We start from the raw sequence: 17942 nt of genomic DNA on the forward strand, positions 1-17942 counted from the left end.
AATTGACTCTCTCTTTCCAAATATGCCAACAAATGATCATGATTAAAGCTGAGAGCTGATTGCGTTTGCTTGTAGTGGTCTGTTGAAGAGAGGAAAGCCACCATTCCAGAAAACTTTGAGTGGAGTTGGCTGGCATGATTTGAAATGGGAAATTGAACTTGGTTAAGCAGAAGCCCCACACCCCAGCAGCAAAAGGGCAAGAGGTGAACAGGTGAGAGGCAGACTCCCCTCCTAATATGCAAAGGGGACACAGAGGATTATGAGGCCAGCCCCTTTTGGCGAGATTATCGGTTGTCAGGCACTTCCCTTGTACAGCCAACCAGGCAAAGAATTGCACTTTCGGGGGGATTTTAATTTTCCATATGAGCTCCTGGAAAGGGAACTCAATCCTTCCCCAGAACTGATACAGATAAGCAGAGTTAGCATAGTACTTCCCATCCGGAGTCCATTTCCAGTTTAGGACATCCTCCCTTTCAGACAGCAAAACTACCTGAGTGCGATGCCAAAGGTTGATAAATTCAGAGAGAACATCCACGTCCGGGTTGTGCTTTATCAAAGAAATACATTTCTGTTGGTGAGGCCCTCATTAACAGTGATCTTCCTCTTCTTGCTGTGCTTATAAAGATTTGGGAAGACCAGAGCTGGAACCTCCCCATTCAACCAGTGGTCGTGCCAAAAGGAAACCGATTTGCCATCCCCCAGGATGAAACAAGTGCTAGCAATAAACAGAGCCTTGACTTCCTTATCGACGGGGATCGGAAGATCATGCCATGGCTTGTCAGTTTCTCTATGATTGAGCCACAACCACCTTACTTTTAGAGCAAGACCTTGCTTGTGAAGATCAGGGATACCGAGCCCACCAAACTGCACCGGCGAGCAAACGTGCGACCATCGCACCAAGCACTTACCACCAGTGATAGCATCAGCTCCTGCCCAAAGGAAAGCACGTCGTAGTTTGTCAATCTGCTTGATAATCCACTTTGGCTGCTCCACGGCAAGAAGCAAAAAGATGGGCATGGCAGATGATACGAAGCGAACAAGAACCAACCGCCCAGAGGAGGAGATCCAACGTGCCTTCCATGCAGCAATTTTCTTGATGAGCTTATCCAGAAGCTCTTGGAAATCAGTCAATTTCAGACGCTTATCCGAGAGGGGCATCCCCAAATAAGTACAAGGGAAGCTAGCAATTTGACAACCAATAGTAGCTTGCAAAGGAGTGACATCAATACCATCACATCTTATTGGAAGAATTTTACTTTTGGCCATATTGGTGCATAGGCCTGTAGCTTTTACCAAAGAGATCCATGATCTGTGAAACAACATTGAAGTCCAGCAATAAAGGTTTGATGAAGATGATAACATCGTCTGCGTAAATGGAGGCCCTATGCTTGATGGTCATCTTGCCGAGGGGTGAGAGGACGTTCTGCTGCTGAGCGAGGTCCATCAGGCGACTAAGACAATCAACGACCAAGACAAAAAGCAACGGCGAGAGCGGGTCACCCTGCCTCAGGCCTTTCCTATGTAGAATTTGATCAGTGGCCTGAGAATTAACAAGAACCTTGGTGGAGGCCGACAGAAACATAGCAGAGACCCACGCCACATAGGCCCAAAGCCTCTGAACTGTAGTAGCTTGAGTAAGAATTCCCATGCAACGGAATCAAAAACTTTGGAGAGATCTAGCTTAAGCATAACAGCTAGAATCTTTTTCTGTCTCAATGATTTCGCCATTGCTTGTACATAAACGAAGTTATCATGAATGCTTCGCCCTTTAATAAATGCATTTTGGCAATGAGAAGTCAGACGATGCATGAAAGGCTGCAGTCTAGAAGCTAAGATTTTGGCAATTATCTTGGCAAAGCAATGGAGGAGACTAATCGGGCGAAACTCATTGGGTTTATTGCCCCCCTGATGCTTAGGGAGGAGGGCTATGAAAGCACTATTCAGCAGGAAAAGATTTTGGGTGTTGAGGTTCTGGAAGTGTAAGACAGCACCAACAAGGTCATTCTTTATGAGATCCCAACACTTGCGAAAGAAAAGGCCCGTGTAGCCATCCGGGCCAGGAGCTTTTTCAGGATGCAAGTCGAAGATGGCTTTTTAATTTCCTCCACTGAAATATTATTGTCTAGGCATGAGAGGTTGGTCTCAGGAAAGCCAAGGGAAGCAAGGTTGAGAGAGACCTCTCTATGTTGATAAGATCCCAAAAAGCCATTGAAATGTTCCCAAATACATTGCTCTTTGTTTTGCTGATCAGTCACTTCTACCCCATTGCAAATCCGGGAGGGGATGAAATTCTTTCTTCTTCTAGCAGAGGCTTTTATATGGAAGAACTTAGAGTTGCAATCCCCCTCCTTCAGCCATAAGAATCTGGATCTCTGCCTCCATATGCAACAATCCAGAGCAGCAAAACCCAGGCTCATCACCTTAAGCTTGTTCCTAAATGTATGTTCTTCCCACGTGAGGTCCCTGCAGTCCCTTGCACAGTCAAGCTGATAGATCAACTCATGGACAATAAGCGTGCACAACCCGATGTCGCTGAATAAGGATGAGGCCCAAGACTGCAGTTTTTTAGCCGTGTGAGTAAGTTTGTTGTGCAGGTTAATGAAAGGATCGGCCGATGGAACAACCCCATGCCAAGCTGAGGTGATGGTTTCAGAAAACCCCTCCAAGCGAACCCAAACATTCTCAAATCTGAATCTCCTCTGGGGCTTGAATAAATGGTTGAGTGTGAGAAGCAGAGGACAGTGGTCAGAGTCAGCAGTAGAAAGCCCTTGAAGCAAGGCATTAGGAAAAGCATCATTCCATGGATGGTTATATAAGATTCTGTCCAAACGAACAATACCCTCATCCTTGGCTTTCGGTTTTCTTCGGCAAGGGAGGACTATTGTGGTTGGTCGGCTTTATTCTGAGCTGGCCGCCCGGGTACGCCCCCTTTTGTAGGTGGGCCTGTTCCTTTCGTCTGTGCCTAGCTGTTCCTTGAGGTCGCTTTGCTTCCTTATTACCTATATCTGGCTCGTGCCTGAGTGGAGTTGTGGTCGTCCCGTTTTCCCCAGCTCGGCAAGCACGATATTCAATGCCACTTGGTTAAGCATGAACGGGTCCTTGACCAACCACAATGAATCGTATAGCAAGGGGTTGCCTTTCGCCAGTAAATTTTTGATGTCAACTTTGTGAATGGTGCATAGATTTTCGTATCGAGACTAAACATGGCAGACATTTGTCCATGCATATGGCCGTCCGCCTGCCACATGATATTATAGTTGCTATGCATTGAAAATGCGGGCAGGGTTGAATTCTTTGGCCTACCAACCCCTCTCGTTTGTTGCTTGTTGACCCCTTGCTCCGCATGTTTTGACTCGCTTGTTTGAAGGGCACTTGCCAAAGCTCAGTAACAACCCGCCTGTTGCACCCTGCCCGGTATCCTATGTGTCTACATCTTTGTTCGATGTCGCAAGGTAGGACTTTGTTTGGGCCAACCGCCTGGGTGCGCCTCCTTTCGTATGTGGGTTCACATGCTATTGTTGGAACTCATCTGCTTCTCCGACACGTTCCTCTTGTTTCGGCGTTGCCAGGTACTTCAATGTTCAGAGTCGGCCGCCAGGGCACGCCACCTTCTTTAGGTGGGTTCGTGTTCTGTTGTTGGAGGTCGATTTGCTTCCTTCCTGCCTATCCGGCTCGTGCCCGAGTGGAGTTGTGGTCGTTCCGTCTTTCTCTACTCGACAAGCACGTCATTCGTTGTCACCTGGTTAAGCATGGACGATTCCTTCACCAACAATAATGAATCATATGGCGGGGGGCCGCCTTTCGTTGAGCTGGTTTCAGTGTCAATGCCACAAACATCGCATATGTTTTCATACTTGGGCTGAACTATCGTGAGGCATGAGCCTATGACAGTCATTCTTGCATGCACATACTCGACCGATTGCCACATGATATTATGGTTGCCTTGCATTGAAAATCCAAGCGGGGTTGAATTCCTTTGCTTTACAGTCCCTCCCCGTGTGTCGCCCGTTGACCCCCTCACTCCGTGTGTTTTGCCTCATATGTTTGAAGGGCGCTTGCTCGGGCTTAGTAATGGGTCGACTATTTGGCTGCCCTGCCTGGTGCCCCCTATGGATGCATGTTTGTTTGGTGCCAACGGGTAAGCTTATTCATAGTCACCCAAGGGACGAGACACCCTTTGCAGAACATTCATAAAACATGTTGTTTGTATGTTACTTGGCTTCTTGGCTGCTATTGGCCTTTGTGCCCGTGGTGCAATGGGTCATCTATATATGTAAATAACCTAAGATTTGTGATGCTTTATGTAAACTAGATAATTCCCTCTGCGTTGCTGCAGAAATTTATAGCAATGAAATATCGAAATTGAATTTATAATATATACAAATAATACTGCACCACATTCAACCTAAAGGTAAATGGAGAATAGGTGCATATTATATTGCCTGACATTTAAGTTCAATTAGTTGTTGTTAGAAAATGATGTGGATGGCTTGCTTGTGGCTGAAAGTGTAATGGTTGCGTATGCACCTGATGATTAGGCGGTTGGATGAACAGGACCCTGGCTGTGTGTAGGCGGTTGTCGCTGGATGAACAGGACCCGTGGTATATACTACACGGTTGCCGTTGGATGAACAAGAGCCCAAGGAGGCCGCCACCCCAGCCGGTTGGGGGTGGATGAATAGGACCATGTGGAGGCTGGTTGAACTGAAGCCGGTGGAGGCTGGTTGAACTGAAGCCGGTGGAGGCTGGATGAACAGTAGCCCGTGGTGTCCCGTTTTGCAGTACGCCACACCCCTCCCGATGAACGGGACCCCGTTTCGACTGTAGGTGGTCGAAGAGAAGTCCGTTCCTTCATTTTGCGGCACGCCACACCCCTCCCGATCAACAGGACCCTGTTTCGACCGTAGGATCTTGAACAGAAGACTGTTTCCACCGTTTTGGGGTACGCCAGACCCTTCTTGATGAACAGGACCCTGTTTCGACCGTACGCGGTCGAACATAAGGCCCATTTCCTCCGTTCTGCGGTATGCCAGACCGCGTTCCGGCTGTTCCGTCCAAGCCGGTTGGCTCCCGATGAACAAGACGTGTTCTGACCCAGTGGCTTCGCTCCCGATGAACATGACGCGTTCCGACCCAGTCACTTGGCTCTCGGTGAAAACGATGTTGTTTCCTCCGTTGCGACCCAGCCGGTTAGCTGCCGATGAACAGGACGACGTGGCTGCCGTCCGTTGCCTCTCCATGTACACGAGCCCTGACCGTACGTATGCGCGAGTAGGCGTTCGAGACCCCGCCCTTATGTACGTATGTAGCCATATTTAATTTCTTGCAGCGTGGCTGTACGTACGTGTACACGATATATATAGACGGGACTGCGTGACATGCTACGTCCGCGCCTCTACTACGACACGTGCATCTCCTTACTCGGACACGGTTCATCGCTGCAGAGAGACTGATCGACCAGTATGTACGTAGACGTTCGCGACCAGATAGACAACCCGACGTACGGTTCGACCCGGTGGGTCCCAGCTGTCAAGGAGGATAAGGAGGCACTTCCTTTCGTGCAAAGATATAGCTGGTGGGTCCCAGCTGTCAGGGGGAAGAATCATTTTTTGCCCGTAATATGGACGCACTTCATTGCGTACGAAGATGTAGCTGGTGGGTCCCAACTGTCAGGGTGGAACATTTTTTTGAGGCCCTTTCGGTAGGTCCTGCTGTCAAGTGGAGGAATCATTATTTTGCGCAACGTCCGCACGACAAGACACCTGTCGATCAGGTTCAAGATCTTCAGGCGCCACCTCCGCCATGCCAATCTGTTGTCGCACCCGCTTACGACGATAAGATCGCAACCACGCTCCTGTTGGCTCTGTCAGGAGTCGAACGACGTCGCGTTCTTCGCTCTCAAACATGCCTTGGACGACAACGGAGGCAATGGCGCGGGCCCAAATGTTGTTGAATTTCCCTCCAACGGTAGATAAGATGGATGAGTGGAGGGTCACCATCCAAAGTTTGATTGGGTTTGAAAAAGCAGATAAATCACAGCTGGCGGAGCCTTCACAACACTCGCAAACAACACCATTAGCTCAAACTGATGGCCATGTTGTGTGTGGTACACTACTACTTCTTGAGCTTGTGTTGATATTTCCATTGAAGAGGAAAGGGTGATGCAGAAAAGTAGAGATAAGTATTTCCCTCAGTTAAGAACCAAGGTATTAATCTAGCAGGAGTCACAAGCAAGTCCCCAATACATGCACTTGCATAAACTAACAAACACTTGCACTCAACGCGAAAAAGGGGTTGTCAATCCCTTCACGGTCACTTGCAAGAGTGAGATCTAATAGAGATAGATATAAAATATAAGTAAAAGGCAAAATAAAGTAAATATAAATAAATTGCAACAAGGTATTTTTTGGTTTTTGGTTTTATAGATCTGAAAATATATGATGGAAAATAGATCCGGGGGGCATAGGTTTCACTAGAGGCTTCTCTCTTGAAGAAAACATACGGTGGGTAAACAATTTACTGTTGAGAAATTGATAGAAGCGCAAAGTTATGACAATATCTAAGGCCATGATCACGAATATAGGCATCACGTCTGTGACAAGTAGACCGAAATGATTCTTCATCTACTACTATTACTTCACACATCGACCGACTCCTGCGTGCATCTAGAGTATTAAGTGCATAAGAACAGAGTAAGGCCTTAAGCAAGATGACATGATGTAGAGGGATAAACTCAAGCAATATGATATAAACCCCATCTTTTTATCCTTAATGGCAACAATACAATACATGCCTCGCTACCCCTACTGTCACTGGGTGAGGACACCACAAGATTGAACCCATCACAAAGCACCCCTCCCATTGCAAGAAAAACCAATCTAGTAGGCCAAACCAAATTGATAGATCAGAGAGAAATACAAAGCTATCTTAATCATGCATAAAAGAGTTCAGAAAAGACTCAAATAATATTCATAGATAATCTGATCATAAATCCACAATTCATTGGATCTCAATAAACGCACCGCAAAAGAAGATTACATTGAATAGATCTCCAAGAACATCGACGAGAACATTGTATTGAAGATCAAAGAGAGAGAAGAAGCCATCTAGCTACTAGCTATGGACCCTTAGGTCATTGGTAAACTACTCATGCATCATCAGAAGGGCAACAAGGTTGATGTAGTGGCCCTCCTTGATCGAATCCCCCTTAGGCAGAGTACCGGAAAAGGCCCCAAGATGGGATCTCACGAGAACAGAAGCTTGCGGCAGCGGAAACATATTTTTCGTGTGCCTTCTGACGTAAGGGGAATATTTGGGAATTTATAGTGTTGGAGTTAGGGTTGGAAGGTCTCCGAGGGGCCCACGAGCCTAGGGGCGCGCCCCTAGGGCTTGTGGCCTCCTCGTGGGTCTTCTGGCATCCTCCCGAAGCTTCCTAGGTTTCTTCTGGTCCAAGAAAAATCATCGTAAAGTTTTATTCCATTTGGACTCCGTTTGGTATTGATTTTCTGTAAAAGCCAAAAACAAGGAAAAAACAGCAACTGGCACTGGGCACTAGGTTAATAAGTTAGTCCCAAAAATAATATAAAATAGCATATTAATGCATATAAACATCCAAATCACATAATATAATAGCATGGAACAGTCAAAAATTATAGATACGTTTGAGACGTATCAAACATCCCCAAGCTTAATTCCTACTCGTCCTCGAGTAGGTAAATGATAAAAACAGAATTTTTGATGTGGAATGCTACCTAACATATTTATCAATGTAATTCTTCTTATTGTGGCATGAATATTCAGATCCATAAGATTCAAAACAAAAGTTTAATATTGACATAAAAACAATAATACTTCAAGCATACTAATAAAGCAATCATGTCTTCTCAAAATATCATGGCTAAAGAAAGTTATCCCTACAAATTCATAAAGTCTTGTCATGCTCTATCTTCATCACACAAAGTATTTATCATGCATAGCCCCGATGACAAGCCAAGCAATTGTTTCATACTTTTAATGTTCTCAAGCTTTTTCAACTTTCACGCAATACATAAGCGTGAGCCATGGATATAGCACTATAGGTGGATGATACGTCTCCATCCTATCTACTTTTCCAAACACTTTTGCCCTTGTTTTGGACTCTAACTTGCATGATTTGAATGGAACTAACCCATACTGACGCTGTTTTCAGCAGAATTGCCATGGTGTTATTTTTGTGCAGAAATAAAAGTTCTCTGAATGACCTGAAACTTCACGGAGAATATTTTTGGAATATATAAAAATACTAGCGGAAGAATTAAGACCAGGGGGCCCACACCCTGTCCATGAGGGTGGGGCGCGCCTACCCCCCTGGGCGCGCCCCCTGCATCGTGGGCCCCCTGGAACTCCACCGACCTCAACTCCAACTCTATATATTCACGTTCGGGGAGAAAAAAAAATCAGAGAGAAGGATTCATCACGTTTTACGATACAGAGCCGCCGCCAAGCCCTAATCTCTCTCGGGAGGGCTGATCTGGAGTCCGTTCGGGGCTCCGGAGAGGGGAATCCGTCGCCGTCGTCATCATCAACCTTCCTCCATCACCAATTTCATGATGCTCACCGCCGTGCGTGAGTAATTCCATCGTAGCTTGCTGGACGGTGATGGGTTGGATGAGATTTACCATGTAATCGAGTTAGTTTTGTTATGGTTTGATCCCTAGTATCCACTATGTTCTGAGATTGATGTTGCTATGACTTTGCTATGCTTAATGCTTGTCACTGGGGCCCGAGTGCCATGATTTCAGATTTGAACCTATTATGTTTTCATGAATATATGTGAGTTCTTGATCCTATCTTGCAAGTCAATAGTCACCTATTATGTGTTATGATCCGTTAACCCCGAAGTGACAATAATCGGGATACTTACCGGTGATGACCGTAGTTTGAGGAGTTCATGTATTCACTAAGTGTTAATGCTTTGGTCCGGTACTCTATTAAAAGGAGGCCTTGATATCCCTTAGTTTCCAATAGGACCCCGCTGCCACGGGAGGGTAGGACAAAAGATGTCATGCAAGTTCTTTTCCATAAGCACGTATGACTGTTCGGAATACATGCCTACATTACATTGATGAATTGGAGCTAGTTCTGTGTCACCCTATGTTATAACTGTTGCATGAGGAATCGCATCCGACATAATTCTCCATCACCGATCCAATGCCTACGAGCTTTTCACATATTGATCTTTGCTTAGTTACTTTTCTATTGCCACTATTACAATTACTACAAAACTGCTACTGTTACTCTTGCCACCGTTACCGTTACTTCCATACTACTTTGCTACTAAATACTTTGCTGCAGATATTAAGTTATCCAGGTGTGGTTGAATTGACATCTCAACTGCTAATACTTGAGAATATTATTTGGCTCCCCCTGTGTCGAATCAATAAATTTGGGTTGAATACTCTACCCTCGAAAACTGTTGCGATCCCCTATACTTGTGGGTTATCAAGACTATTTTCTGGCGCCGTTGCCGGGGAGCATAGCTCTATTCTTTGAGTCACTTGGGATTTATATCTGTTGATCACTATGAGGAACTTGAAAGATGAAAGAACTAAGATTTTTCCCTCAACTACGAGGGGAGGTAAGGAACCGCCATCTAGCTCTGCACTTGATTCTCCTTCTGTTTTGAGTAAACTTGCGACACCTAAACCTGCTTCTGCTATTAATTCTGATATGTCGCATGTTATTGATGATGCCACTTCTGCTATGCATGATGCTTATGATGAAACTACTTCTATGCTTGATACTACTGTGCCATTAGGTGAATTTCTTGATGAACAACTTGCTAGGGCTAGAGAGAATGAAATTATTGAAACTGATAATATTGATGAAAGTGATGATGAAGATTCTCCCCCTAGATATGAATTGCCTGTTGTGCCTGAGGGTTATGTTATGGATGAAGAAACTGCTAGAGATTTTCTTGCTTGCAATGATAGATATGATCTTAAGAAATTATTAGCTAAGGTGAAAGAAAAATCTTTGAATGCTAGAATGAAATATGACCCTGTTTTTGCTACTTCACCTATCTGTATTTCTGATAAGGATTATGATTTCTCTGTCGACCCTGAGATAATTACTTTGGTTGAATCTGATTCTTTTTATGGCTATGAATCTGAAACCGTTGTGGCACATCTTACTAAATTAAATGATATAGCCACCCTATTCACTAATGATGAGAAAACTCGCTACTACTATATCCTTAAATTATTTCTGTTCTCATTAAAGGGTGATGCTAAAACTTGGTTTAATTCTCTTGATCCTGGTTGTGTGCGTAGTCCCCAGGATATGATTTATTACTTCTCTGCTAAATATTTCCTCGCTCATAAGAAACAAGCTGCCTTAAGGGAAATATATAATTTTGTGCAAATTGAAGAAGAGAGTCTCCCACAAGCTTGGGGGAGGCTTCTCCAATTACTTAATGCTTTGCCTGATCATCCTCTCAAGAAAAATGAAATACTTGATATCTTTTATAATGGACTAACCGATGCTTCCAGAGACCACCTGGATAGTTGTGCTAGTTGTGTTTTCAGGGAAAGAACAGTTGATCAAGCTGAATTGCTATTGAATAATATGTTGACGAATGAAAATAATTGGACACTTCCTGAACCAACTCCGAAGCCAACTCCGAAGAAAAGGGGTATTCTATTTCTCAGTCCTGAAGATATGCAAGAGGCAAAGAAATCTATGAAAGAAAAAGGTATTAAAGCTGAAGATGTTAAGAATTTACCACCTATTGAAGAAATACATGGTCTTGATAACCCGACACAGGTAGTAAAGGTAATTTCTCTCTATAGATTTGATGAAGGTGATGTTCCTCATTATAAGTCTGCTAGCCAATGCTTAGATGAGTTTGATAATTTTATTGTTAAACAAGAAAACTTCAATGCTTATGTTGGTAGACAATTGAAACGTAATGTTTATATGATTGAACACTTGAGTGATTATATGTCTAGAGTTAAATGTGAACTTAAACTTATTAGTAAACATGCTTCTATGGTTACCACTCAAGTAGAGCAAGTGCTTAAAGCTCAAAATGATTTGCTCGATGAATTAAATAACAAGAAAAATGATAATGCTGTTAGAGTTATGACTAGAGGGGGTAAAATGACTCAGGAACCTTTGTATCCTGAGGGCCACCCTAAGAGAATTGAGCAAGATTCTCAGAGAACTAATGTTGATGAACCTAGTCCTTCTAAGAGGAAGAAAAAGAAAAATGATAGGACTTTGCATGCTTCTAGTGAACTTGTTGTTGACACACCTGAGAATCCCAATGATATTTCTATTTCTGATGCTGAAACAGAATCTGGTAATGAACATGAACCGAGTGATAATATTAATGATGATGTTCATGTTGATGCTCAACCTAGCAATAACAATGATGTAGAAATTGAACCTGCTATTGATCTTGATAACCCACAATCAAAGAATCAACGTTATGATTGTCGGATCACGGGTTCCGGCAAAACCCTCAAGGTTAGAACAATGGGGTGCGCGCGAAGATTTCCTTCCTACCGATCTATGCCCTAGCTCGCTAAGATCTCGCGGACGAACTCGACAAAATCGCAACACAAAGACACAAGATTTATACTGGTTCGGGCCACCGTTGTGGTGTAATACCCTACTCTAGTGTGGTGGTGGTGGATTGCCTCTTGGGCTGATGATGAACAGTACAAGGGGAAGAACAGCCTCATGAGGTTGAGGTGTTCTTGTGCTCTGCGGACTTGTGGGTGTGTGGATCCAGTCCAAGATGAGTTGCCCCACTATGGTGGCTAGTTCTACTTATATAGGCCCTGGTCCTCTCCCCAAATATTGAGCGGGAAGGGAGCCAACAACGGCGGCCAATTTGAAAGGGGACAACTAGTACAGCTTATCCTGACAAAAGCGGTCTTCGCCTGCAAAAGGCTCTGGTGATGACGCCGTCTTGGGCTCCACGGTGACCTCCGTCCTGCCGTCCAGCTGGTCTTGGTCTCGTTGCACTGATATGAAAACCTTTGCTTGATGCCTCGGTACTCTGCGCCCGCGCTTGCCTCCTTAGCACCAAAGAGGAAACAAGGACACTGCGCGTGCTGGCGCCCGCCTGATCTTGATCGTCATGGCTCACATCACGAGAGCCTTGCGAGGTTTTCCCTGCCATGATTTCTCCGCTCCTCGCAAGGCAGCCTGGTGAGGCCGCTCCTGAGGAGGTCTTGTGTCGTCCGCCTCGCGAGGCTTGGCCCCTCGCGAGGGTATTGAATGTCTCGCTGATGAAGATGGGCCGTACTGGCCTGCTAGCACAGCCACACCGTGGGCCGCAGGCAGGCAAGTCTGGGGACCCCCGTTCCCAGAACGACGACAGTAGCCCCCGGGCCCAAGGTGCGCTCGGGCTTGGCTTCGCGGCGAAGCCAAAGGTCAAGCGCAGAGCGCCGTGGGCCCCAAAAGCCTGTGGCCTTGGTCGACGCGTGGCGGTTGATTGGACGTGGGCTTCTCCGCTTCCCCACGCTGCCTCGGCAACTGCCCGACTTGACAAGTCCATGCGACATGCAAGGAAAACCATCATTACTTGTGATCGTGGGAGGCGCCGGTTGGCCTTCTTCCGCTATAAATGGGGAGGGGGGCAGAGCCCCGTCGCCCATCTCTCCGCGGTTTGCCTGCTTCTCCCTCCTTGCTCCTCTGCTAGCAACAATGGCGCCCATCCGAAGGTTTTCCGCTGAAGAGAATTGAAAGGCTCCCCGCGATGATCCAGGGCCGCTTTCGCCGAAGAAGAGGCCGGTCCACCGTCGTGACGAAGCGGCAATGCAGGTGGTGACGAGGCCTTGGTGCGAGCGGCCTCCTCCGGGGTATCCGCTACCCTTGTACGCCCAAGCCGGGGGCGCAGGAGGAGGGAGCGACGAGCGGCGCCGCCCGTGCCGCGCCCGTGGTCGCCGCGCGATGCTGATGCGTGCCGTTGCTCCTGGAATCCACGCCGCGGATTCCTCGCGCGAGCTTGTGCTATGGGCGCCGATGCCTCCAAGCTCTTGGATCCGCTTCCCGCGGTTCTTCACTGATGTGATGCCACCGAGGGGGCCTCTCGAGCTCTGGCTACAGCATGCTGACTGCGACGCTCCGGCAACCGGAGCAGAGGTCGAAGCGGTCCCCTCCGGCAAGATCTTCATGACCCGCGGCTGGGGCGAGGTTGCGCGGGTTTGCTGTGCGAAGGGCGCCCTCGCGATCCACTTCGAGTATGATGGCGCCTCCACGCTTTTCTTCAAGGTCTTCGACGCGGAGGGCCGCCGTCTGGAGTGTTGCCCTGGAGGGGAGCGCCAGGTTGATGCGCGCTCCGCTCGTGGCTACTCCAGCAACAGCAGCCCCGGGGAGTCCAGCGGTTCTCCCGAGCTCTACGAGACTCCGGAGACGAGCGACGATAGCTACGTGCCCCCGAGCTCTCGTCGCGCCCGGAGCAGGGTTGCGTCGTCCAGCCGTTGCCGGCGCTGATCTGGATGGGGTTGCGCCGGCCTCCCACGGCCCACTATTGATGATGGCGTCCGCAACGGGAGGGTGTAGGTAGGATTCCTCTAAGTTCTCGTCTTTTGTTCCCTGCGAAGAATCATGGAGTACCCCGCGGGGGTGTGTAAAGGGTCTGTATTGTCTTTTGTGTATATCTTCCTTGTTATGAAAATTTGCGAACGCATGTCCTGTTAAGGCTCGGTCTCCCCTTTCCAACCTCGCAATAGCTTGTTGCTCTACGCTGACAGGTCCCGGTCCCCAGGCAGGCTGCAGCCGTCGCTGGTATGCCAGGTCGCGTGCCGTGGTCAAGGCCAGGAGGTGAGCGGCCCGAGGTGCAGTAAGAGCCCCTGAGGTGCGATGCTCAGGAGGTCCCCTTTAGCGCTCAAGCAGCCATGGTAAGGTAAGAAAGGGGGGCGACGTGGCTGCGACAGGTATGCGGCGAGCGTAGCACCTAGGCTCCAACGATTAGTTGGTATGAGCGCGGGACTTATCTTGCTAGCTTGGGGCCGAGTCCTTGTGATGTGCCAGGCTCGTGCGCAAGCTTTCGCAGCATAGCTAGGTCGGGCCCATACGAGTCTCCCTTCTCCCATGTTCTCCTTAGTGCTCTACGTCCTCAGGTCCCGGCCCTTGAGCGAGCTCAGCTGCCGTTGGTATGCCAGGTCGTGATGCCGTGGTCAAGGCCAGGGGGTGAGGGATGGAGAGCCAGTAAGAGCTCCTGAGTCGCGATGCTCAGGAGCCTCCTTTTAACGCGCAAGCGGATTGCACGGGAGAAAAGGAAGCTCGCGGTGCCGCCTGCCATCCTCCTCATGAGATCCCTGCGAACCAGCACAAGGAGAAACACTATTTTGCCGTTATGGTTGCCAGCCTGCCACTGGTTGCTCCGCGAGGAAATGAAGGCACTGAGGGCCTGGTGAGGTGACGTGCATGGAGCGTGCCGCGAGCCAGAGCTCGACCGCTCAGGTTTGTCGATGTGGCAGGGATGGACCCATGCGCCAGCGCCGTGCCAGTGTGAGTAGCCCCCGTGGGAGGTGATAGTCGAGTAGGTGATAATCACAGGCAGATTAGGCATGGGGAGCAGATCAGCTTGGGTAATGCAGCAAGATACATGCCACTGGGTCAGGCCCGAGCGGCTTGGGGATGATGCAGCCCGAGGGGCGCCCCCAACAGGGTAAGCTAAAGACATGCGCAAAAGTGATACATGCCACAGGGACGGACCCACGCGGCATGGGAATGATGCAGCCCCAGGGGCGCTCCCAGCTGAATGAACTTGGAAAATGTCACCTGGTACTGTTGATGAAGGGTTGTTGGGGCAGCTGAAGGTACGCAGTGAAGGGATTGCTCCTCACGAGCCACCGGGGCCCTGATCATCGGGAGGCTCTGGGGGCTCAGGTGGTTCCTTGGGGACCGTCTCCATCTCTGTTAGCACGGCGCGGTGCCTGGCCTTCTGAGTCGCCAGGGTGCACCGCAGGTTGCGCTGATAGACGAACGACACGCTCGGCAAGCCAAAAGGCATGCGAACGTAGCTGTGTGGTGGACCCTCGCAACGGCCCACGCGCGAAGGCCAGAAAAGCCCCTGAGAAGCGGCCCTGTTGAGCCCTGGAACGTCAACGCAGACACGCAGCCCGACATCCTCGCCTGGATGGGGAGCTGCGCCTCGTAAGCGGCAGTTGCCGCGCATGGCCCTTGCATCCTGCAGTTCCTGAGTGGTCTTGGTCATGAACTCCTGAGCGGTGGGAGCTCCTTGCCCTGTGTCCTCCTGAGGGAAACGTGCCTTGAAGCACGCCTCCAAGTGGTGCCCGAGCGCCTCCCTCGTGATGTTGGCAAGGTCTGAGGCCCTCCAGAAGAGAGCCCCCGAGCCCTGCCCGAGGAGGGCACTGGGCGCGCCTTCCTATGCGACGGAGGGAGGCACCCCTGGAGCGGGCGCTGATCCTGACGAGGTTCCAGCCACGACGCCACCCTCCTGAGGTCCGGCACGGCGCAACTGCTTCTTCTTCTTGGGGATGGCCTCCGGAGGGCCATCGCCCTGGCTGTCGGGGTCGTCAATTGCTGCAGCCTGAAAGGCACGCTCGAGGGAGCACACCGCGTCTCTTTCTTCGCATGGGACCATGATGATTCCGCCGCTTCCCGACATCTTGAGGACGTTGTAGCCGTGGTGGGTCACTGCCATGAACTTGGCCAGGGCTGGATACCCAAGGATGGCGTTGTATGGCAGGCGAATGTGCGCGACGTCGAAGTTGATGAGCTCGATGCGGTAGTTCTTGCGTTCCCCGAAGGTGACAGGGAGGCGGACCTGCCCTATCGGTGTGGTGGAGCCGTCGTTCACTCCTGAGAAAGGCTTGGTAGGCTGAAGCTGGTCATATGGCACTTGGAGGGTGTCAAACGTATCGACGGATAGGACGTTGAGTCCTGCGCCGCCGTCGATGAGGGTCTTGGTAACTTGGACGTTGCTGATGACTAGTGAACAAAGCATCGTGAGGGCGCCAGCAGTAGCTGCACACTTGAGCTGATCTGCCGAGTTGAAGGTGATGGCGCATTGGGACCACCTGAGCGGGCACGTGGCGTCCAGCTTGGGGAGGACTGCATTCACTTCACGAGCAAACTGTTTGAAGATGCGCTGCGAGGCTGGGGCCTGGGCTCCGCCCAAGATGCAGGCGATAGCGTGCGGTTCCTGGAGGCCCCCAGCCCCCTCGTCTTGATGGTGGTCGTCGTTCCTTCTTGGCGGTGGCGGCAGCGGGGGAAGACCGGCGTTGCCCTGAGGTCGATCCTCACGAGGCTGGTCCCTCCAGGCGCCCTCGCGAGGATGATCCTGCCAGTGGTCCTCACGAGGCCTGTCGCGCCACTCCTGGTGCGAGCCACGATCGTCCCAGCGCCCGCCACCACGTCCTCCTCCTCGGCCGTAGCCTCGGTCGCTACGCTCGGGGCGTCGACCGAAGCGTCCTTCTCGAATGGCTCTGAGTTCTTGACAGTCGCTGGTGTTGTGGGTGTTCAGTTTGTGGAAGGCGCAGAACGGTCGGCTACTCTTGGACGACTCGGGCTGATCTCTGCGTCGCTTGGTGTCCGGCTCCGCTGCGAGCGCGGCTGCTTTCTTGCGCTTCACGTCCTTTGCCTTGGCCTTCTTCTCCTCCGGGCCTGTAGCTGGCAGCTCAAGGAGGGAGAGGCGCCCTTCCTCAGCTCTTGTGCACTTGGTCGCCAGGTTGAACAGCTCCTGAGATGTGCACAACTCCTCGTGGATAGCGAGCTCTTCCTTCATCTTGATGTCGCGGACGCCATCAGAGAACGCGGAGATGATGGCCTCATCCGTCACCTTGGGGATCTTGAGGCGAGTGTTGTTGAAGCGCTGGATGTACTTCTGGAGGGTCTCTCCTGGTTGTTGCTTGATGCGGCGCAGGTCACCCGCGACCGGCGGGCGGTCGCGAGTGCCCTGGAAGTTGGCGACGAAGCGGTCGCGCATCTCGTCCCAGGAGGAGATCGAGCCTGGTGGCAGGTTCAGGAGCCACGAACGGGCGCTGTCTTTGAGTGCCATAGGGAACAAGTTCGCCATGACTTTCTCGTCGCCGTTGGCCGCCTTGATGCTCAGCTCGTAGAGCTGTAGGAACTCTGCGGGGTCGAGGGTGCCGTCGTAGCGTGGAGGCAGATCTGGCTTGAACTTGCCCGGCCAGGCGATGCTACGCAGCTCGGGGGTGAAGGCGCGTTAGCCGGCCGTGGTCGCTGGGGCCCGTCTTGGAGGCGGAGCTTGGACCTGGCGCTCATGCGCCGCCACGGCAAGTGGCGCGGGGGCCTGCCGCGGCAGACGATCCTGGTGCGACGGGGCGAGGAGTGGCGGAGCGTTCTCTTGCGGTCGAGGGACTTCTTGGCAGCTTCCTTCTTCACGCGCGGGCACCGGACGCGGCGGATCGCATCGCGGAGCCGCACGCCTTGGCGCCAAGGCGCCATCTTGGGGCAGAGGTGGTGGAGGCGCTCCATGAGCTGCGTCGCCTGAAGCTGGCGGCGGGCCCGGCGGAGAGAGGGACGGCACAGGGGAGCCCCCCTGCGGCGCGGACATGCTCGGCGTTGTGGTTGAGCCAGTCCTTGTAGAGGTCGTTGACCGGGTGGTAGCGCAGGAGCTCATGCGCCATGAGAAGCGCGGCCCATGCGTCCATGGGAGCGCGACAAGCGTGAGACGACGAACCAGCGGGAGTTAGCGATGGAGTGGCGGTGCGGCCGTCCTGCCGCACCGAGGGGTGTAGCGAGGGCGCTTGCCGCTCGTTCCCCGCCGGTCCGGTGGCGGCGTTGGCGGCAGGAGACGGAGAACGACGAGGTGGCCCACCGGCGGGAGCCGTCCGAGCGACGCGGGTGGCCAGGCAGCCCGGCGCTCGGCACGAGCACGGCGAGCATCCGCCATGGAGACGATGGAGCAACTGGACGCGAACAACGGAAGGGAAGCTCCGGTGCACCCCTACCTGGCG

The sequence above is a fragment of the Aegilops tauschii genome, chromosome 3, assembly GCF_002575655.3.
Source record: "Aegilops tauschii subsp. strangulata cultivar AL8/78 chromosome 3, Aet v6.0, whole genome shotgun sequence".
In the NCBI taxonomy this organism is placed as follows: Eukaryota; Viridiplantae; Streptophyta; class Magnoliopsida; order Poales; family Poaceae; genus Aegilops; species Aegilops tauschii.